Source organism: Onychomys torridus, chromosome 4 (assembly GCF_903995425.1).
Source record: "Onychomys torridus chromosome 4, mOncTor1.1, whole genome shotgun sequence".
NCBI lineage: Eukaryota > Metazoa > Chordata > Mammalia > Rodentia > Cricetidae > Onychomys > Onychomys torridus.
This window is the reverse complement of record NC_050446.1, coordinates 60,833,545-60,854,310: the sequence shown is the minus strand read 5'-3', so window position 1 is coordinate 60,854,310 and position 20,766 is coordinate 60,833,545. Positions and strand designations below refer to the sequence as shown.

Sequence of the window (20,766 nt, the reverse complement as noted above, 5' to 3'; positions counted from 1 at the left end):
GCACAAGAGGAGCAATGCTGTCAATCAATTTTATTGCAGTATTTTGTTATAATTGTTCCACATTCTGTGTTATTACTTTGATCCTATTATATATTAATCATGAATTAAACTTTATCAAGTTTATACTGTGTATGTGTGAGAAAAATCTACTGGCTGTTTTGGAATGCACCCCAGGCAGATAGGAGAACTATTGCAATTAAATATTTACTGTGTTTACTTTGCCTTGAGATTACAAATCCTCAGAGATCAAAGTACACTTATCACATATACTAGTTATACTAATTGATAGAAAATAATCAATAAGAACAGTTATATGTTGAATTACTTACTGAAACTTAACAAGTAACAAATACTTTGAGGCATCACAGACTTTGAAAACCAAAAGCTACTCTCAATACTTAATTTACCCATTTTATTTTATGTTAAGCCACTTGCCCACCCTCACATAGGAAGAAAGCAAGAGAATGTTATTAAACTCTAGTAATATTTAAATTTCTATGTTCTGTGTTATTAATTACTTTAATCCTATTATATATTAATCATGAATTAAACTTTATCAAGTTTATACTGTGTATGTGTGAGAAAAATCTACTGGCTGTTTTGGAATGCACCCCAGGCAGATAGGAGAACTATTGCAATTAAATATTTACTGTGTTTACTTTGCCTTGAGATTACAAATCCTCAGAGATAAAAGTACACTTATCACATATACTAGTTATACTCATACTAATTGATAGAAAATAATCAATAAGAACAGTTATATGTTGAATTACTTACTGAAACTTAACAAGTAACAAATACTTTGAGGCATCACAGACTTTGAAAACCAAAAGCTACTCTCAATACTTAATTTACCCATTTTATTTTACGTTGAGCCAAAGGGTATAGAGGTTTGAGTCAAACAAATCCTTATCTTTGGATGCCTGAATTATTAGGAGAAAGCATATTTAGAAAACAGACAGAAAGAAGAAGAGAAGTTACACTTTTAAATAGTTCAGAAAAGCAGGCCAACAAATGAAGCTGTGTGGCTACAGCCCAATAATCTACTGTGCCGGTGGTGTGGGAGTTCCAGTTAGAAAAGCACAGTTTCTCATTAAAGGAAAAAGCCATCCCACCTATCTCTTTAGCATGGCTTAAGAGGATTCCACCTCCCTAGGGTGGGTGGTTCCTTGGCTAGGTGATTGACCCGCCCCAAGTAGGATGTTAGGTCTCTACCAAGACTAGGATACTACTCTCTTGAATAGAGGAGGTTCCCCAGCCCCTTCCTTCCTTCCTTCCTTCCTTCCTTCCTTCCTTCCTTCCTTCCTTCCTTCCTTCCTTCCTTTTTTTTTTTTTTTTAAGTTTTTCATGACAGAATTTCTCTGTGTAGCTCTGGCTGTCCTGGATCTCACTCTGTAGACCAGCCTGGTGTTGAACTCACAGAGATCCGCCTGCCTCTGCCTCCCCAGTGCTGGGATTACAGGCGTGTGGGTCTTTATTGCTATTCTACCATATATGAGGGAGAGCCAAGTTAATAGTAATAACAATGTTCTTCCTTTTCCTCCCTCCCTCCCTCTCTCCTCACTCCCTCCCTCCCTGCCCCTCCTTTCTTTCCTCCCTCCTTTTTTCTTTCTTCCTTCTCAGTGTGTATGTATGTGTGTGAGTAAACACGGCAGTGTTAGGACTGAAATCTGTTTGCATGGGAAGCCTGTGTTCTACCAACTTACCCACAACCCTTTATATACATGCTTTTAGTTTTGTATGGGTATTACATAATACCAAATTATTGTAGCTGAGTTTGTCTCAACTGTATTGAGAATACCTGTGTTGGAGTCAGAGGAGACAGCTCTCACTGGGTAGGAGCACTTGATGCCCATGTAAAGACCTGAGTTCTAATCCTCAGCACCCATACAAAGAGCTAGGTATGGCTACACAGACCTGGAATCCCAGCAGGATGAGGAGTGGAGACAGGAGGGTCACTGGGGCTTGCTGGTTCCAGGTTAGTGAAAGATCAGGGGTCAAAGGAATAAGGCCGAAAGTGATAGAGTACACACCTGCACATGTACCATACACACAAAATATTACCTTGAAAGTTCTTTTCTTAAAGTTCTTTTGGTACAATACTCTGAGTACTTGCAGGGCTATCCAAGTCCAAGAAATGGAGGGCACTATTTCCAGAGGGAGAGAAAAAAAAGTCATTTGAACTATAAAGGAGCTTCTGCTCTTTACATTTTTTTTTATTAGTAATTAAAGTTGATTGTTATTTCACAACATCCTTTCTTTTATCAAATACCAAAAGAAAAATCAATATGTTATTAACTTAGTGTTTTCTCTGGAAATCTCTAGATGCTACATCAGGAAAAAAAGATACTATTTAATTTTATCACACAAAAATTATACAATCACAAAGTTTGAAATTCCCTATCTACAGTGCTGTCATCCCCAAAGTGAAAATACTTAGACTACTGATGCCCTCAGGGGCCATGGATCCTTAGCCTGTCCCCCTGTAAGCTCCTGGCTCCACCTCAACTCTCTGCCTATAAAACCCTTTTCCTATGAGCTGTGGGACTGATATTCTTTCCTCAATCAGCATACTTTAATCTAAATCTCCAACATCTCTATGCGTTCCATGAATCCCATAAGCTCCTTTTATCTTTTTCAACAACCAATGTTACAAAAGGAAGGAGTAGACAGAACGTTATTGCCTTATTTCCATACACCCAAGCTTACCACAACTGCTATCCTGCCCTGCTCTATCCCAGTTTTAGAAGCTGTTCAGCTAGTCCTTCCCAATGCTGCTTGGCATTCCATTTTCTCCAGTCTTTGGAGAAATCAAAATGTCTTTTGTATAGTCAAACTCTCTCATTCACATACATCCTTGTTATTATTGTAAAATGTTGATGTCAGTTTTATCTAAAAATAAAATTGCACTTCACAGGTCCTTCCACACCTACCACTAAATCTCTTTCTTCTCCTTTTCCAAAGTCAGACTCTTCAGAAGGATTCTTCATCCATGTTGTTTTCTTCCCGCACACACAACCCAGCTGCATTTGACTTTTGATGATCCCTAAACCAAATCATTTCTCCTTACTGGAAACAGATATTTGCAGGTGTTAGAGGGCCCAGACCAGAGTGTTTGGCAAGTTATCCAACCCTAAGCTCAGTGTGTTCTTTAAGACACTACCTGCCTTCACAGACCATCTCCTAGCCCCTCTCCTTTGCCCTCTGCCCCCATCCCCCTTCTGATAGAAGCTATTTGCGTTTGTGTTTCTTAACCATTCTGCAGATGGCTAGTGAAATACCACTTCCTCTGGGAAATCATCCCTTGAGCCACCATATGAGGTCATCTCCTTCCTTCACAGGACTTATCTTCATTTGTAACTTTAAATTTGTGCAAATGTTTAACTCCTGTCTCTACAGAATAATTTGTAAGAAATTCTATCTCATCTGTTTTCATTTCTCATTGTTTTACTCATATCTAGTCCTCTATTAGGTGCCTACCGGTATCTCAATAAATATTTGTTGAGTGAATACCTAAATCTTCAGTAGAAAATAGAGCATCATGCAATAATGTGTGGATTCTGCCTTGGAACTTCGTGGAGTTGCTGTCCTCAGTGTGTAGACAATCACTCAAATTGTGTGACTTTCAAGTCAAATATGGCTGCCAATTCTCTGTTGCTTGAAGTTATTTAAGCTTCCTAGTACTTGAGAAGGAAAATGTCAGAAAATATGTATTTTTCTTATGGACACTGTATCCCAGCATCTCCTTTATTGTCCCAGAGAGACATCTTTACTCTCCACCAAGGTTATTCCCGGAGTTAGAACAAGCAAGCCCTGGAGGCTGCCTCAAAGGAGGGAGGAAAGGAGTACTTGACTCATTTTGGAAACACTTTCCCAGGGAGATCAAGGCAATTATCCATCATTATTTGGCAAACAGGGTCAATTAAAGGCATTCACATGTAAAATATCCCTTCACAAAACCACTCTCAGCCCCATGACAGCCTTGGGAGAAAGAAAGTGATGGAAGGAAGAGAAAAGACTTTAGACTTTTGAGCAAGAACAGTTGCCAGCATCAAGTGATTTACTTATAAATCCTATAAACACGATTGCCACTTCTTTATAATACATTTAATACCTCCACAAAATGGCTTTAATTACTATATATTATTACTCTAGATGGCAGAGAAGAGAAAATGGAATAAAAATGATAAGAGAAAAATTGCTGTGTTTTTTTCCTTGGTCTTTGGAGTCTTCAGTTATTACAGGAATATAATTACCTCTTTCAACTGTTTACTAAAAGGTAACTAGTTGCTATATGAAAATTATATATGCATATCAATAAAACAATAAAAATATCTGGATTATCCCAAGAGTTAAAACAAAAACCGTTGCAGAAAGCAGTTTTTTTTTCCCCTCTGTACAGAGGAGGACTGTAGTTCAAGGTGAATTCGCTTCCCGTATTTATTGCTGCAGTGAAGTATTGTCTTCAGTGGGGATTTTTAGTGAGTGAGGGTAAAGTGCTCTCTCTCTCTCTCTCTCTCTCTCTCTCTCTCTCTCTCTCTCTCTCTTTTTTATACGTGGCCTTTCACTGTAAACCATTCCGGCATAGATTTCACTGTGTTGCCCAAGCTCACCTCAAATTTGAGGCTAGCCTCCTGCCTTAGTCTCTAAAGTACTGGGAGAACAAGGGAGTCATCATGGTTGTCCAGCACACACAACACCCTGAACTTATTCCCAAACACCAAAAGTACTAACAATAAAACTGTCATGAGTATTGTATTGAACATTTTTTGGTTTTATTGTTAGTCCTTATTTTTTTTTATAATACTCTAAGCAATCTTTAAAATATAATGCCAATCTTCTTTAGAGCATTTATTAAGGTATTGGGAAGATAAAACTTATGCTAGCTATAAAACAAAATTTAAAAAGTCAGTTTTCTATATATATCAACAAGAAAAGTATGAAATATATGAAATTGCAATTTTTGTCTTCTGTAAACTCCAATGTAAATTAATGATTAAAAATGTTCTTTGATTTTTTTTTTTTTTTTTTTAGTTTGGACTTTAATACTTAATGTAGTTGTATATATTTGCATATGCATGCACTCTGTTTATAATAATATGAATATTAGTAGATTTTTTTACTTAGGACAATAGAATTGAAAAGAGTTAATGAACATTAACATCCTGGTACCACATCATTATTGGAATTAAAGAGGAAGAAAATGGAGCCCACCAAAAGAAAGATGGTGCTGCATACTGACTCTGTAGTTGGTTAACAGAGACTAGGACAACACAGGAAGGTAGGATCTTTGAGAAACCATTTGTACCACTCTCAAAAAGCCTTAGCACCACATCTGTCGTCTATTCTAGACACCATTCTGTCTCCACTGTAATCCCTGGGTTTGGTTAAAATTAGAACCCGGGTTTCTTCATACTCAGTTTAATGTTTTTTTATTTTTTATTGTTTAACACACAACTTGTTACTTAGATGTGTGTCTATGCTAACGACAGCTGTAATGTCAAAGCTCCACATATTTATACTAGACTTTGACTCAGCTCTCAGTCCTTACTTTATGCCCAATGATTAATTTTCTAATTCTTTTATTTTAAAATTGGATTTTTCTAATATAATATGGAAGTCAATATCAGTACAAGTAATAGCAAAAATGTACTATAAAATTTGAATGTACACTCCAGATGAATTAATAGAAACAGTCTATTAAAAATTTCATACTCTTCCCATTTGATTGCCATGATTTATTTATTTTTCCTTTTATTGAAAATAGATTTTTTTCCTTGCATAATATAGCCTGATTATGATTTCCTCTCCCTCTACTCCTCCCAGTTCTTCCTTACCTCCCCTCTCATTTGGATCCACCCCCTTTCTGTCTTTCATTAGAAAACAAACATGTTACCATGATTTATTATGTCTACTAAGATTTTTATATTCTTCAAAGATATGAGAAAATAATTTCTTCAGCAAGTTTATTGCTTTTCTTTATCATTTTAAAACCTAACAAAGTGAAACATTTTAGTAAGTCATGTATATGTATAAATGTAAACACACACACACAGAAAATAACACCGTAAAAGTCAGCAAATGACATCCTTTTTTAAACAGTTAATATTTTCAGTACCAATGATAGCATGGTGATACTGACTTTGAAAACAGAGATTAAAAACTGACAAATTAATTGTGAATAAAACCTAGGCTCCCAAAACTTCTCTCTGTTTCAGAGCTCCACCTCTTCCTTCTCCTTACTGGTCCCTTACATCTTGCAAAATCAGAATCCTCCAAGATTTTTCTTGACAAGACTTTTCCACAGAAAGTGTGTTTAAAATGTAAATTGGTTATTCTGTTTTATTATGTTTTCCTACAAATAATCTTCACAAATTAATCAAATGCCCTATATATAATATTGTAGAACAAGAAATTATCTGAAACGTTCTGGAACTTAAAAAGTCATCTAAGATGACAGTGATGGTTTACTCTCGTCAGGTACCCTCTGCCCCTGAATGGAGTGTGAGTTGGGTCTGGTGGTAAGTTTTGACAAGACATTCCATGAACGAGGTGATAAATCCTCTCTGCTTTATAGCCACTCATTGGCATTATTTTATAGGAACACATACAGCATTAGAATGTCTAACATGACGAAAGCACACACATACATAACACACACACACACACACACACACACACACACACACACACACACACCTGCATACAGATACATATAAATCTTAAATAGTACAAGTTAGGACATAAAAACAAAATATCAAGTTTTTCCCCAGTTCTCAACCTCAAAGGAACCCAATAGACATTCTTTTACACATAGTGTTACAGACTCCCCCTCCCCACCTTGGAACTATTTACCTTGCATCTCTTTACATCGATTTCTCTGGAACTAACACCTCCCATTATCTGCAGACCACATTATCTGACACCTCCCATGTCACTGGCATCTCTCTTTATCTAGGAGTGGATTAAGGTAACAAAAACAAGAGTTGATAGTGTAGAGTCAGAGGCCCCTTTCAGCCTGTTGTGAAGAAGCATGGAAGGCTTCCTCTCCTTAATAATACTATCCTCAGGCAAAGAGAAAGAGAGGGAGGGAGGGAGTGAGGAGGGAGGAAGGGAGGGAGGGAGAGAGACACACACACATACACACAGAGACACACACACAGACAGAGACAGAAAGATATATATATATATATATATATATATATAGAGAGAGAGAGAGAGAGAGATGACATTACTATTTATTACTGCTCTTAGAGGAGAGATCTAGTATGTATTTTCAAAGGCATCAGCAGACAAAGCCAAAAGCAGCTGGGTTATACACACACAGCAGAGTCATTTGATTAGAAACAAAGGACTCGGACCCATTTTTTTTCCTCATTCATTCTTGAATGTCTTAAATCCCACTATCTTCAGTGGCCCCCAAAATTTACTTTACAAAAAGCTGAGAGAGTTGGCATTGTTAAATATTCATATATAATTTAACTGAATATTACAATTCTGGTAACTGTGACCAGTTACAGAGTGATCCAGGGCATCTCGTTTCTGCTCTGGGGAGAGACCATCACTTACTGCACAGGCAGCATTTCCCAGGCACTGTGTGCAGTGGGTGATTTGAAGGTTATTACCTGCCATCCCCCACGGTACTTAACGATGCATATGCTATTCCCATCTTATAACTGCAGAGACCTGGGGAAAGGCTGCAGGCCTGGCTGCTGCCTTTGACTCCAGCTAGCAAACATCCCTGCAGGTGTCCTGAACCCTCACCCTTCAACAGGGAACCTGCAGCGCTGCTCATTCCCCCTTTCAAGACTTCTAGTGTTATTTTTAATTGGTTTTTAATGCCCAATTGCCATACCATTTGGATAATCATTTTGGCTCCTGCCCCCAAATCCCTCATAGAGTCTTCCTGCCCCAGTCACCGTTAAAATATCAGTTAGATAGTGTTTATCTTGTGCTTCTTTCCATCCATTTCCTCTTGAGGTTGCCATTGTTTGGTCAAGGAAACTGTGTACGAGGTAGACAGACACGTAGCTGGCGACACAAGCCCCGTTGCCGTTAGAGAAACGTATTCCCCGAAGCAGCAGAGTCATTTCGAAACGGTGAGACAGAGTCAGTAGAGTGTGGCTATGTTTATTGATTTTCAGAAACAACAAAAGACATCCAGAAAGCGATAAAGTAATGAAGAGACTCACCAGGTTTATCCAGAAGCACTCAGCACCGAAAAACCAGTTCTGTAGATTTGTATTTGTTTGTTTGTTTATTGAAGACATATTTTCTAGACTGCTCTTCACCTCCTGAGTTTAAGAGCTCAGTCCTGTTAAAATAGGGCACTGTTTTGTTTTTGTTTTTGTTTTTTTTTTCTTGTAGGATATTTAAATGTTTACAAGCAAGGTTTATTTTCTGTTTTGATTTTTTTTTTTTTTTCCACTTGGAAGACTCTACTTGGGTGTGTAGACTTTTCACTAGAAACCTTTCTCGACTGTTGGCGAAGGTGCATCTGTTTCTTCGGGATAGTTTTTATTTTGGTTAGAACACACTATGGGAAGATTCCCAGAGCGGGGGTGCGGGGCTTCGAGGTTAGGAAACATTTCACTGTTGTTAAGGCCTATTAAACCCTGTCAAGCGTGACAGGGCATTTTTTTTTTTTTTTTTCCTTTAACACATCCTGATCCACTTAGAGCTGAGAGTCAGAAAAAGTGCTTGGCACAACAATTTAGCAGGAAAGAAATCTATTTTAAAAGTCTTTTGGGAACATGTTTGTGCAACAGGAAAAAACATACAATTGGGTTGATAATAGCAGCTCGTAAAGGTTAGAGCCACTGGAATGGGTTTGCCATCTTTTTCACAGGGAACGTGTTGTTCTGCGGGGCAGTTCTCACTTAAGCACAACTTAATTCAGCAAGGAGCCCCTTCCTGCAGACTCCTTTTGCACTGGAAAGTCTATTTTTAAATCCCAACCCAGACATAGTCCCAGGAGCTGATAATTAAATTAAGCAGTGTTTCGGATGTGCAAAATTACAAGTGCTCACAGAGTGTCATGAAAGCCTGTCCGACTGACGCCTGAGCTTCACATCCAGGTGTCCACTGGTGAATTCCTCTGTATCTCCATTCACGTTGCCTGGCTCACTCCTGCATCATCGACTTTGGGTTTCTGGGTCTTCATCCCTAGAAAGCTGGACTCTTTATCCTCTGCTCATACACATCCTTGCTGACTTTGAATTCATTAGACATTAATGTTTGGGAAAGGGATCTAAATTAATTTGCACACACACATTTATTATAATATATAGTCTTCTCCCTTCATACTAAAGACAGCTCATTCCTGACCAAATGTCTGGACGTTCACGGACTCTCTCTTGCTAATCTCTACAACCATGAGACAACATTCTTGGAATCATGAACTATCTGAGCTGGGCTCAGGATCCCCTTCCTCCCTTCTCCCACTTTAGTCTTTGAATCAGCCGGGGATTCCTACTCTGATACCCAATATCCAATTCCGGGAATGACCTATACTTTTAGGTTGCTAAGTTCTCAGGCCACCAAAAATGAAAGTCCTCTGACATCATGGACGTTTAAGTATGTTTCTGTGTCTTCATCTGGTGAGCTGTTGCAACAAATCAACACTGGCTGAGTTCTAGAAGTCACAAAACTGAAACCTGGCTCCCTGGCCGGGTTATAAATGAAGATTTCCTCTCTAGTTATTCTCATATGATGTCACTGATGGTACAGGAAAATTCACATGTGCTGGTATACACAACACACGCTTTCCTACTCTTCCCTCTTTGTATGAGGCATTAACCCCTCTGTGAGACTCTACTCTTCTGACTCCATCTCAACTTATCCTCTCCAAGTGCTTCACTTCCCAAACCTACTACATTGAAAATCAGCATTAACGCAAATCCTGGGGTCGAAAGATACATAAACCTTCTACCCGAAGCCTTGTATGCCCAGTACTATGTATGTTCTTGTCTGCTCACACGGTAAATTATTCAGCTCATTTTCTTGGAATGCTATGTTGTAGATTTCTAATATAAATTAGAAGGCTCTCCAGCAACCTGCCCTTTTCTCTATTCTGGTTTCCAGAAAAAGGGGCACAAAGTTAGTAGGAACCCGTTCACATTATTCTAGCATTTAATGCTTCTACAATTGTTATTTTCTGCAAAAGGGTTGGAAAATATATGAAAAACACGGTAGTTTTCTCGAGATCGCACACATGTTAGACATCACCGTCTCTGGGATTTGCCACAACTTTGCACTGCTCAGAACAGTCTGGCTGCCTCCATCAGCCAAGCAGAGTGGACATTTGCATGAAAGTCTCTGCTCAAGGAAAAATGAAGTTACGGAGTCTGCGGGAAAAGGGATGGACTTCAAATGTGAAAAAAAAAAAAAAACCCTACATATTCTCTCTCACATGCAGTTTGTGGCTAATAACATATATATATATATATATATGTATATATATATATATATACATATATACATACACACACATATATATACACACATATATATACATACATACATACATACATACATACATACATACATACATACATATATATACACAAATGTACATGTGGGCACAGCACACCATGGAGGAAAGAGAACGGGAAAGGTAAATACAAGGGGCCGGGGAAGGATGGATGCAGACATGGACAAGAGTTATGATAGGATGGAAAGCTAATTGTTTTCCTGCTTCTAATTGTGTTATAGATGTTTTGGTTTTGGTGTTGGATAAGTACTTAAAATATAGTCGATAGTGTTAGGAATTATGTGTATGTATACATATTTTAAAATTCTAAAATTGTTAAAAAATACAATTGGGAGGATAAGGTAAGCAATAATAAATCCTATCTCAATCAGAGAAAAATTTTCTACTTTACACTGTGATCTGTTCCATTAATTCAGAATAACTGGTTATTTTTTGTTAACATTTATTAGTGAAATAAAATAGAATATTTTGTATGTAAATTGAAATGCAAGCCCTGAAACGTAATTTTGAAGATACTGCATTTTTCTTTACAAATCAAAATAGTTCAATCCATGTAAAATACTGGAAATTTTTTGCTGACACAAAATAATATACCAAATTGAAGGAAAAAGAATCAGTTTTTCCATATGGCAATCTGGGATATAATGTATGTAAGTGAAGCAAGGATATTTTTTTGGTCTGGATGATTGTGTTTTCTTTTACAACATTTCTGTTATATTTCTAACAAAAGACGAAAAAGAGACAGAGATAGGAAGGTGGATGAAAGAGAAGGAAAGGTATAGGGAGGGAGGGAGAAAGATGGGCAGAGAGAGAAAAAGAGACACAGAGAGACAGACACAGAGACAGAGAGATGTTATAATCAACTTCTCCCTTTAGACACATGTCTTTTGACATTAACTTTTAAATAACAGCTTAAGATATAAATAATATAACACAGCTTACTCATTTATAGTGTACAATTTAATGGTTTTGATGCAGTCAGTATTGTATAACTGTCACACAATCTGATTTGAGAACATTTTATCAATCAAAGGATGCCTGTACCAATTAGCAATCACTTCTAGGGCCATTCCCCCTGTCCTAGGTAAATACCAATGGAATTTCTGGCTCTTAGATTAGCCTATTCTGGATGCTTCACACATGTATTGTTAGAAACAAGTACCTTCCTGACTGGCTTTCACTGTACATGATGTTTAGTTGTAACCAGCCCTGGTATTCTGTGCCCATGGATGCTCCTAGCTTGTTGTTCTTAATAGGTGGAAAGTGAAAACTATTCAGAAGTCTGTCAGTGACCTGTAGATAAGCATCCCATGTACAGTGTGGAGATCTATGTTTTCATTTCTTTTGAGTACATACTTAGACATACAATTGTGGCCATATGGTAATGTTAGGTTTAATCTGTATTACTGCTGAAATGGTTTTCCAAAGTGACTACACCATTTTACATCCCAATCAGCAATGTATAACGGTTACATTTCTCCACATCTCTTCTTATATTTCTTATTACTTGTCTTTCTTTTTATCTTAAGTATAATAACAAAGTGGGTAAGAAGCTGTATCTTATTGTGGTTTTGAATTGCATTTTCGTGATGACTAATGATAATGAGTTTTTTCCAAGTGCTCATTGGTCATCTGTTAGATCCCTTGGCCATTTTTATAAGTTGAGGTGGTTATTATTATTATTATTATTATTATTATTATTATTGAGAAGAAAAGTTCATTCTGTATTAAAGATAAATACCCCTTATCAAACATATGATTTGCAAATTTGTCCCTCTGTGTTGGGTTGCCTTTTTACTTTCTTTTCCTTCATGTATGTATGTGTGCAAGCACGTGTGAGCGTGTGTGTGTGTGTGTGTGTGTGTGTGTGTGTGTGTGAATGTGAGTGTGTGAGTGTGTATATACATTGAATCTAGGACTTTGCTCATTCTGGGTTAGTGTTCTACCACTGAGATTCCCTCAGCCTCTCATTTCCATGATGACATAATTTGTACACAAGCATATATAATTTTGATTTGTAGTCCAATACTTTTTGTTAATTGTGACTTGTATTTTGATGTCATAGCTATAAAAATGTTTCCTAAGGCAGGGTGACAAAATGGTCTTATATGCTTTCTCCTGAGAGTTAGCTTTACTTTTTGAGGTGGATATAACATATTCCACAGGTCTACTTTAAATATTGATCATCTGAGCATATATATTACCCCTTAACAATCACTTTATAGATCCATTGGATTTAAAAGTGTTAGTAATGAATTACTAGCTTGGCACAGAATATACTAGGCAAGGAATGATAACTTTTTTAAAATCATTTTTAGGGTAAAACTTTTTTTTTTGATAAAAAATTCGTAAGTATCTAGGTTATATGATGGAAAGAAATGCAGTTGTCTCATTTTTGTAGGTATTTCATGCTATTTTAACCATAGAGTGAAAAGTGAAGCTTTTTTATTCTAAAATTGGTGAACTTTCCACTACAACAGCATTTCTCAAAATGTTTACAAAATGAAACAACCTTAATATTAAAATTTTGTATTCACACTGACGAGGAGTTTCAGAATTGTAATTGACTTAAAATATGGCCAGATTCAAAGGCTCCAATGATGTCATAGTCTTCTTTACAGTGTACAATGCTTAGCTGACTGTCCTACTTGGCTACATATGGTAAAAGGATGCAAAAGAATATCCTGATACCATGCTCTGCCTGCTTTGCAGCTACAGTTGGAAGATGTGCTCTTCTGATGACCCTACTAAAAGGGAGGATTTGACTATATAGCTATGGCTCATCCAGCCTAAATCAGAGGTTTTACTAGCCTGACAGAGTTTAGTCACATCTAACTTCAATTAAGTCTTTCCATATTAGATGTGGAGAGTGTTCCATTAAGTAGAGAGATGCATTTTTTAAAAAGCTCCCTCCCACCTTTTACTAATTGGGCTGATATTGGCCACTTGCCTTTTCAAATAAAAAGAGTGTGGCTAAAATTACCGGAAAATGGCTAATTATGCCCACAATGGGAAAATTATTCCCATGAGTAAATACTCTAGAGTGTAAAATGAAATCTCAAACCCAACCACAAAGAATCTGTCTTAATAGTTATTCAGCTGCCCGTCTGGAATGCTCATTAGATAAGCAAGTCAGCACAAAGCCCACTGAGGTTCTGTGGTTTGTATTCTAGCACAGTCCGCAAAGGCCATTCCAACCCAGCTTGAAGTCAAGTTAGGAAGCTTTATGCAGTGATCTTTTTTCAAAACTTAAAATGTTATATATATATTTTTTTATGATGACACTATTTGAATACACTGTATACAAAAATTTTGCTAGAACTTCAGTTTCTACACGCTCACTATTATTCAGCCAAATGGTCCATTTTCATTGTCTGATTTAAATTTAGACTCTTGGATTGTTAGCTATTGGAGACCCAAGGAGAATATCCCTAAGACACTGAAAACAAATAGACAAAAGCAGTGTCAGAAGATTGGTTTAAAGATTTTAGGATATAGTTCTTCGAAAAGATTTATTTATATTTTAGTTATTTACATGTATGTGTGTGTGTATGTATGTATGTATGTATGTATGTATGTATGTATGTATGTATATATGTGTGAATTTATGTTTGCCACATGCATACAGATGCCCAAGGAGGATAGAGGGCCATTAGATACCCAGGAACTGGAGCAATAGGTGATTATGAGCCTTCTGATGTGGGTGCTGATTTGGTTTCCAGCACCCACATCAGGCAGCTCACAATCTCTGCAACTATTCCTTTTGGAAATAATATTATTCATTTTTGATTAATACAATGTATTTTGATCATATTTAGCTCTCTTCTTTAATCTCCTTTCAGATCCACTCCATCTCCTTACCCATCCAACTTCATTCTCTCTGTCTCCCCCCCCCCCCCCCACTGCCTCCTCCAACTGAGTCCAATTGATGTTTCTCAAATACTCTTGGCTGTGAGGCCCTTGGAGTGAGGGCAACCTAACAAGGTTACCCCTTTAAAGAAGCTGTCAATTGCCAAGAGCTGCAGAGAGATAGAGGTGGGACTTCCCACTCAACTCCTTGACTCCAGCCTTGGATTTTGTTAGGTCTTGTCCATGCTTTTACAACCACTGTGAGTTCATGTGTCTGACTGCCTTGTTTCCTGGTAGTCATTTACCTCTTCTGGCTCATAGAGTCTTTTTGTCTGCTATTCCTTGACAATACCTGATGCTGAGCGGTAGGGGTGTGATATAAATATTCCATTTAGGGCTGAGTATCTCAGTCTCTCATTCTCTGCTCATTGACTAATTGTGGGTCTATGTATTAATTGCCATTCATTGCAAAAAGAAATTTCCCTGATGAGGACTGAGAGATGTACTAATCTATGACTATAATGATAAGAACTTTTGGGGGGCAGTTTATTACTGTGTCCATTTAGCAGAATAATAGTACTATGTTCTTTCCTGGGGCCTATGAGAGCCACCCATTGAATTTTGGTCCCCTTTGGTACCAGGCATGAGTTTCCTTTTATGGAGAGGTCTTTAGACCCAATCAACAAATGGTTGGTTACTTCCATGATTTCATGCCACTACTGTACCAGTGGGCATGTCTTGTCAGGCCATTCATTATTGTAGCACACAGGGTTGCAGCTGGTAAGATTGGTGATTGCTTCTCTCTTATGCTAATGTGCTTCCCAGAACTAAGAAAGTTAGACAGCAGGAGTGAAGCTTCCATGTGTATCAGACTGGTTTCTCTATGTTCTATCACTCAAGCATGTGTTGTCTTCAGCCATAAGGTCTTCCTGTCAGACCTGGAGAGTAACCAAGAGCAATAGCAATGGACTATTAGATTTTTTTGGCAGAATCCTTTGAGATCCCACTAACTCTTTATATTTGATTTGCCTTAAAACTGTGCAGGTTATTCTGGGCCACATTTGGCTGCAACATTGAAATCTTAGACTGTCATTTCTCTATCAATAACTACATTGTATGTGAAACAAATTGGTAAATTGTAATGGTATTTCTACTGTAAGATTTAAGTTTTGTCAAAAAATAAGCAGTGATGAGAAAAGGAAAAACAATCATGTTTCAAGGCATTTATATTAAAAAAATTTCCCTCCATAATAGATATTTTTCTTTAGACTGTAAGAAAGGAATTCTAACCTTAAAAAGTTTATCCTTTGAGTTGACCAAAGAGAAATGACTTATCTGATATGAAACAAGAAAGGGAATGCACGTGCTTAGGACATAACTGATCTTTTATAAAGCCTAGGTCTAGGATATTAAAGCATGTAGATACGTGTGGGAAATGAAGCTTCTGTTGGCTGGCTCTGTAGCTACTGGATTCAAAAAACAAAGAAAAGAATATGGCTTTGGTTCTAAAATAACTCAGGATATTTCAGAAGTGGAGGAATAGAAGTTGGAAGCTATTTTTTTCTTAATCTTAGAGTGAACATACTCTTTCAATATTAGGATTAGTCAACTCAACTAAAAATTAAGACATAACAAAATAAACATAAAGTATATATATATATATATATATATATATATATATATATATGTTAATAATAATAAGCTGAGAAAAGAATAAGCAAACTTGCAGGTAGCATGTAAACATTTGCATCATTGTGTCCTGACAAATTAATATTGATTAGCTTATACTGATTTATACTTTTTTAGTATAAATTTATAGCTATGCTGCAATAAGCCAATAGCAGTGTCCTCTTCAAAATTAATGAATTTTATAGAGAACAATCTGAAAAATTGCATTTGACAATATGAGACACAGTTTAAGTTGATTTTCAGTTACATTTGCAGTAGTGCTATCCACTTGCCCACTCATGGTCTATCTATGACTCATCTAAAGAGCCTATGGTGAAAGGGGTGATTCTTCCATTGCTTTCACTCATTGCCTGTGACTATTATCAGGGAAACTTGGAAAAGACCTTGTAAGAGCAGGTGACAGCAATGAATTGAATCACCCAGAGACTGGCTATCATTAAGTCTTGTGTGTGACTGATGATGATTATCTCACAAATTTACTGCTGTAGTCTTGACAAACAGGTGATACGCCTGCTCCAATGACTAGGAATGCAGTACTCAGTGTAGCATGCAACCTTGTTCCCAGGAGCAAGTTTTCCAGATCACGTAGGAATGGAGCAATGATGGAAAGCTAGAAAAGCGAAGCTATTTGCATTGAGAATATTTGTTCAGTTACTGTGGCCAAGATGACTTGGTGACAACTAAGATAGATCTCACTAAGATGCATTTTTAGAACTCTGATTTGGAAATCTAGTAGATAACCACAAAAATAAGAGCAGTGTCAGGTAAAATGTTTCTCAATGTGTTACATTTGGGAAATCTCCAAACATGATTTTGAAGCACTTTGCCTTGAAGATTTCAGCACCTGTAAAAGGAAATTTAATCTTGACGTGTGTGTAAATCTTCAAAGCATTGTTTTGTTAAACCAATCTTTTTTTCCAAATAGAATAATATTTATTTATATTCTAATTTGCATATATCTGTACATACATACAGAAGAATATGTACTGGTCATCTTTTAAACATAGCTTCCAGTTTAAATTTTGCTTAATCTTGATGCATTCCCAAGTTAGTAGACTATTTCTTATTTGACATTCTGGCATCTGCAGTTTTGAAGACTATATAGCTTTCATGATCTTATTTTGTAAGAAAGTAGAGATGATCATATAAGTATTTTACAAAAGAATTTCATTGTCAGTATAAAACAATGGTTCTCAACCTTCCTAATGTTGTGACCTTTTAATACAGTTCCTCATGTTGTGATGACCTCCAACCATAAAATTATTTTGTTGCTACTCATAACTGTAATTTTGCTACTGTTATGAATTGTAATATAAATATCTAATGTGCAATGCAAAAGGGTTCGTGGCCCATAGGTTGAGGACTGCTGGTATAGATTCACAATAAAAAACCTAAAATAAGGAGTAACAATTGATTCTTATGATCAATATTCTTGATATTAACTTTGGTATTCTAAAGTAACCAGTTAATTAATTAATTAATGTATTCAGTAAATATGCATGAACTTCTAGTCAGGAAAGTGCACCGATGACTCAGATGTGACTTCTGTCTCTGAAAAACCATACTAACAAATGAAAGGAAATAAAAAACTTAAAGGAATAATAATTCATTGAACTAAGAGATAGTTCAAAAGAAGATTAATCTTTATCCCAGAGGATGTTTTACAAATCTAGCTGTATTTAAAATTTATATATCAAAAATTCAGTTGGATTGTTCAATGTTCCAACTATGCTAGATAAATGAAAATTAATATCATGTTTGAAAACAAAATATAAACAAATATGAAACAAATAACATCTAAAACAATATTATTCTATGTTTCATTAGAATTTATTTTCAACCTTTCTGATATTACAGACAATCAATTCAAATTCAAATATAAATAATATATAACTATAGACATGTGAGGCCGGTACCTCGAGTTTTGTGTTGATGTAACTATAGTTGCTTGCGCATATCATGCATGAGTGTATGCATGTGCACAAGTAGGGATAAAATTGACAAGCCTTCCAAACAAATTTGCTACAATCTGACTCTATATTGAAAGACATGCTAAAAATATAAGAGAATGAGTTGAAAAAAATTAAGAGTAGTCCATCACAAAAAATTAGCTCATTAGATGCAAAACCTTAAGCCAACTAATTATGTATTTAGCTCTGTAGCCTTTTATTCAGTGTTCTGTATTCATTTATTAGTTTTTGTGTTTATGTGGCAGGGCCAAGCACTTGCATGGCACATGTGTGGAGGTCAGAGGATTATTAGCAGTGGTTTAATCTTGCTTTCCTTCCTGTGGGTCATCAGGTCATGTGGATACTCAGGTCATCAGACTTTATGGCAAGCACATTTTCCTTCTGAGCCATGTTTCTGGCCTTCTTTTATTTTATTTTATTTTATTTTATTTTTTTTAGAAAATGATTCATTAATACTTAATTACATCAGATACTATGTAACCACCCAAAACAGAGGTTACAAATAGAATCTTTACTGTTTTTGATAGTAAACAAAATGAATAATTTTTTTCCATGGTTTGAATAATAAATGTTTCAAAATTAATCATTATTAACATGATACTTAAAAGAAAAAAAAAAGGTAAAAGGGAGATATAGCTACCCAAGTATAGAGAGATAAGAGATTTTATGAGCAGAATCTGTAAAGTTATGTTCATGTTAATCTAATAAATCAATATTGACATCTTTGGCAAATTTGACAGCAGTACAGCATGGCTGGAAGCAGGTCATAAGTCAGAACTGCTGGGGCTCCATGACTCATTAACTCGCTAACAATCCCAGGAAACCTGGAGTGCTCTGTACTGTCCCCAGGTCCAGATGAAATGAGTTACTTAGTGATGACTTTCAAATTGCTACAGTTCTGCATTCCTTAATCAGGCATCTTAATAAGTTATTATTGCTGTGCTAAGAAGAGCTTAGAAAACTACATGGACCTTTACCTCTCTATAATACAAATCCCTCTCATTCCAAGAAAACTGCTTTCTTCTGTTTTTTTTTTTTTCTTTTTTAAAATTGATTTTAGATGATTGAAGTTTCAGAAAACCATACCCATTGTTTTAAAGTACAATGATTGAAAGTACTTATAAATCACATAAAAATAATAAATATGGAAACATCTACTAAAGTTATAAATACCTTAGGAAAATACATTAACAAACCAATGAAGAAAGAAAATATAAATGCTAATTTTCAAAATCATTTTGTTTGTTTTTTTATTTGTTGTTTTTTTGAGACAGAGTCTCATAGCATAGCTCTGCTTGGCTTCAAACTCCCCATGTTACCAGGCTTGTCTTGAACTCACAGAAATCTGCCTGCCTCTGTCCTGGGATTAAAGGTGTATACTACCAGGCCTGGCAATATTTTCTTCAAGAATATAACCACTTTAAAAATTATTTACTTATAGGAAAAATGTACATTTCTAGGCCAACTGTATTCTTATTATATAATCTATTGTCTAAATTGAAAATTTACATTCAATGACTAAGCTGTCTTATAGTAACTCAAACATAATATAAACAAAGAATCTAAAAGTCAGGATAAAGACTGTCCCATATTATCCTGTACAGTAACATTTCTGTAGTTCATTAAAAATTAGGGTAGCTCAAGAATGTATAATTTTAGTATAGGTATTACTTAGAAAATTTCAGTTTATTATGGAAATAATTTTGTATTGTTAACATCATATTAAGTTATTTTAAATCAATCCATATTTTAGGTCATGACCCCTGTAATTAAGAAGTTCTTGAAGACAATGTCGAATATGATCCAGGAGAAAATGTGATTTGAGTCTGGAGACAATTGTGCATGTAAGTATTTGGAAATTAGATTTTCCAGGGGTGAAATGTAACTAACAACTAAAATAACAACTTGCTAATTACTGAATTACAGAAACTTTGATTGGTACTTTTCAGTCTAGCACACTATTTTTTTAAGATGTGAGAATAATACAGTCCTTCCTAATTTTCAGACATGCTTTTCTTAAGATCTTAAAAAGTCCAGGGTAGCTTATTGATAGAACAGTAACAATATTCAGAAGATTGCTCATGATTGAAAAAAGCATATTCAGCTAGGTAGATGCATCAGTGGGGGTGAATAGTGGAGCAAATTCCATCTAACAACCGATGGGGTCTCAATGCATGTCATAAAAAACACAAAACATGGGGCCATGTGGAAAAGGGCTTCCTAATTTTAGTCTGAAAATAGTTATATAATGAATGTCATGCCTTGCTTTCTAATAGAATTCAATCCAAGTTTATTGTTCAGTGGTAAATATCTACTGAAGATCTTCTTTATTTCCTATGAAAAATCATGGTTACATTTTAATTTAAGTGTGTATCGTGTTCAGTGGCTATATCATGATAACCCAGACGTTTTACACTAGTGTGTTAGAGTTTATTATTAGGAAGTGAGCTTCAGGGGCTTCAGCCCAGCAGGTCTGTCTCAGTATTCAGCTGGCAGATAATGTTGGAGAGGCCATTTTCACCAGCAGAGAGTGTGATTTTACATTAGAAATACACTAATTTTGCTAATAATGTTCATCCTCATAGCTTTATTTCAATAATGTAGATGACTTTGGGAGTCTTTTTATTTCCCGATTTAAAAGAATTAATTTCTGTGTTAACTACTTTCCTTATCATTTTAACAAAATACCAGTCAGGAAACAATCTTAAAGGAAGAGGGTTAATCCCCCCCCTCCCCCCCGTTTGTCAAAGAAGTAATGACAGTAGG

At 36.0% G+C, this 20,766-nt stretch overlaps 1 protein-coding gene across 3 annotated transcripts in view; it reads left to right on the top strand.

Moving 5' to 3' along the window:
* The window catches only part of Calcrl (calcitonin receptor like receptor), a 92,821-nt gene that overhangs the window by 28,857 nt on the left and 43,198 nt on the right, over nucleotides 1-20,766 (top strand). For all 3 annotated transcript variants that reach the window (XM_036185912.1, XM_036185913.1, XM_036185911.1), the window contains one exon: nucleotides 19,754-19,844. The gene's annotated coding sequence lies outside the window, so the exon portion shown is untranslated. The remainder of the gene's footprint in view (nucleotides 1-19,753; nucleotides 19,845-20,766) is intronic.